Here is a 2,979-nt window from a genome sequence, read left to right on the forward strand (position 1 = left end):
ATATAAAATAATTACATACAATATGGGGCATTAAGTAAAAGTGATGGAGTAAGTGGAAGTGCATACATGAATATGTTTTCATCCACCCAGCCAGTCTATGTCTTTTGGTTGGTGCATTTAATTCACTTATATTTAAGGTAGTTATCGATATATATGATTCTATTACTATTTTCTTCATTGTTTTGGGTTTATTTTGTGTCGATCTTTTCCTTCTCTTGTGTTTCCTGCTTAGAGAAGTTCCTTTTTCATTTGTTGTAAAGCTGGTTTGGTGGTGCTGAATTCTCTTATCTTTAGCTTGACTAAAGCCTTTTGATTTCTCCATCAAATCTCGAGTCTTGCTGGGTAGAGTATTCTTGATTGTAGATTCTTCCCTTTCATCACTTTAAATTTATCATGCCATTCCCTTCTGGCTTGTAGAGTTTCTGTTGAGAAATCAGCTGATAACCTTATGAGAGTTGCCTTGTATGTTATTTATCATTTTTCCCTTGTTTCTTTTAATATTTTATCTTTGTCTTTAATTTTTGTCAGTTTGATTATGTGTCTCAGTTTGTTCTGCCTTGGGTTTATCTGGCCTGGGTCTCTCTGTGCTTCCTGGACTTGGTTGACTATTTCCTTTGCCATGTTAGGGAAGTTTTCAGCTATTACCTCCTCAAATATTTTCTCAGGCCTTTCTCTCTCTCTTCTTCTGGGACCCCTATAATGCAAATGTTGGTATGTTTAATGTTGTCCCAGAGGTCTCTTAGGCTGTCTTCATATTTTTTCCTTCTTTTTTTCTATTTTCTGTTTTGTGGCAGTCATTGCCACCATTCCATCTTCCAGGTTACTTATCCATTCTTCTGGCTCAGTTATTCTGTTATTGACTGCTGCTAGCGTATTGTTCATCTCTGTTTCTTTGTTCTTTAGTTCTTCCAGATCTTTGGTAAACATTTCTTGCATCTTCTCCATTCTTTTTCTGAGATCCTGGATCATCTTCACTATCATCCTGAATTCTTTTTCTGGGAGGTTGCCTATCTCCACTTCATTTAGTTGTTTTTCTGAGGTTTTATCTTGTCCCTTCATCTGGGATATAGCTCTCTGCCTTATTATTTGGATTAACTTTCTTTTTTTTTTTAATTTTATTTTATTTTTAAACTTTACAATATTGTATTAGTTCTGCCAAACATCGAAATGAATCTGCCACAGGTATACCCGTGCTCCCCATCCTGAACCCTCCTCCCTCCTCCCTCCCCATACCCTCCCTCTGGGTTGTCGCAGTGCACCAGCCCCAAGCATCCAGTATCGTGCATTGAACCTGGACTGGTGACTCGTTTCATACATGATATTATACATGTTTCAATGCCATTCTCCCAAATATTCCCACCCTCTCCCTCTCCCACAGAGTCCACAAGACTGATTTATACATCAGTGTCTCTTTTGCTGCCTCGTACACAGGGCTATTGTTACCATCTTTCTAAATTCCATATATATGCGTTAGTATACTGTATTGGTGTTTTTCTTTCTGGCTTACTTCGCTCTGTATAATAGGTTCCAGTTTCATCCACCTCATTAGAACTGATTCAAATGTATTCTTTTTAATGGCTGAGTAATACTCCATTGTGTATATGTACCATAGCTTTCTTATCCATTCATCTGCTGATGGGCATCTAGGTTGCTTCCATGTCCTGGCTATTATAAACAGTGCTGCGATGAACATTGGGGTACACGTGTCTCTTTCCCTTCTGGTTTCCTCAGTGTGTATGCCCAGCAGTGGGATTGCTGGATCATAAGGCAGTTCTATTTCCAGTTTTTAAAGGAATCTCCACACTGTTCTCCATAGTGGCTGTACTAGTTTGCATTCCCACCAACAGTGTAAGAGGGTTCTGTGATGTGGTTTTCATTCTGGCAGCTTCAGGATTGTGATTCTTCTTGCTTCTCCTTTCTGCCCTCTGGTGGATAAGGCTAAGAGACATGTGTAAGCTTCCTGATGGGAGAGATTGGCAGTGGGAAAAACTGGGACTTGCTCTGGTGGGCAGGGCCATGCTCAGTGAAACTTTAATCTTTTTGTCTGCTGATGGATGGGGCTGCGCTCCCTCCTTGTTAGTTGTTTAGCCTGAGGTGACCCAGCCCTGGAGTCTACAGGCTCTATGGTAGGGCTAACGGTGACCTCCATGAGAGCTCACACCAGGGGGCATCTCCCAGGATTGCTGCTGCCAGTGCCCCCATCCCCACAGCAAGCCACTGCCATCCCATGCCTCTACAGGAGACCCTCCAACACTAGCAAGTAGGCCTGGTTCAGTCTTCTGTGTGGTCACTGCTCCTTTCCCCTGGGTCCTGGTGTGTGCAAGACTTTGTTTGTGCCCTCCAAGAGTGGTGTCTCTGTTTCCACCAGTCCTATGGAAGTCCTGTAATCAAATCCCAGTCAGTTCAGTTTAGTCGCTCAGTCGTGTCCAACTCTTTGAGACCCCATGGGTCCCACTGGCTTTCAAAGTCAGATTCCCTGTGGATTCCTAGTCCTTTTGCTGGCTTCCCAGGCTGGGAAGCTTGATGTGGGGTTTAGAACCTTCACAACAGTGGGAGAACTTCTTTGGTATTATTGTTCTCCAGTTTGTGGGTTGCCCACCCAATGGGTATGGGGTTTGATGTCATCGTGATTGCACCTCTCCTACCATCTCACAGTTCTTCTTTGTCTTTGGACATGGGGTATCTTTTTATGATGGGTTCCAGCATTCTCCTGTTGATGGTTGTTCAACAGCTAGTTGTGATTTTGGTGCTCATGCAGGAGCAGATGAGTGCATATTTCACCATCTTGAACCAATCCTTTTATGCTGCTGATGCTAAGTCACTTCAGTCATGTCCGACTCCGTGCAACCCCACAGACAGCAGCCCACCAGGCTCCCCCATCCCTGGGATTCTCCAGGCAAGAACACTGGAGTGGGTTGCCATTTCCTTCTCCAAATGTTTTCAATAAACAAAGTTTCAGCATGTTTTTGTGCATTGTAC

This window comes from Bubalus kerabau, chromosome X (assembly GCF_029407905.1).
Source record: "Bubalus kerabau isolate K-KA32 ecotype Philippines breed swamp buffalo chromosome X, PCC_UOA_SB_1v2, whole genome shotgun sequence".
Classification (NCBI taxonomy): Eukaryota; Metazoa; Chordata; class Mammalia; order Artiodactyla; family Bovidae; genus Bubalus; species Bubalus kerabau.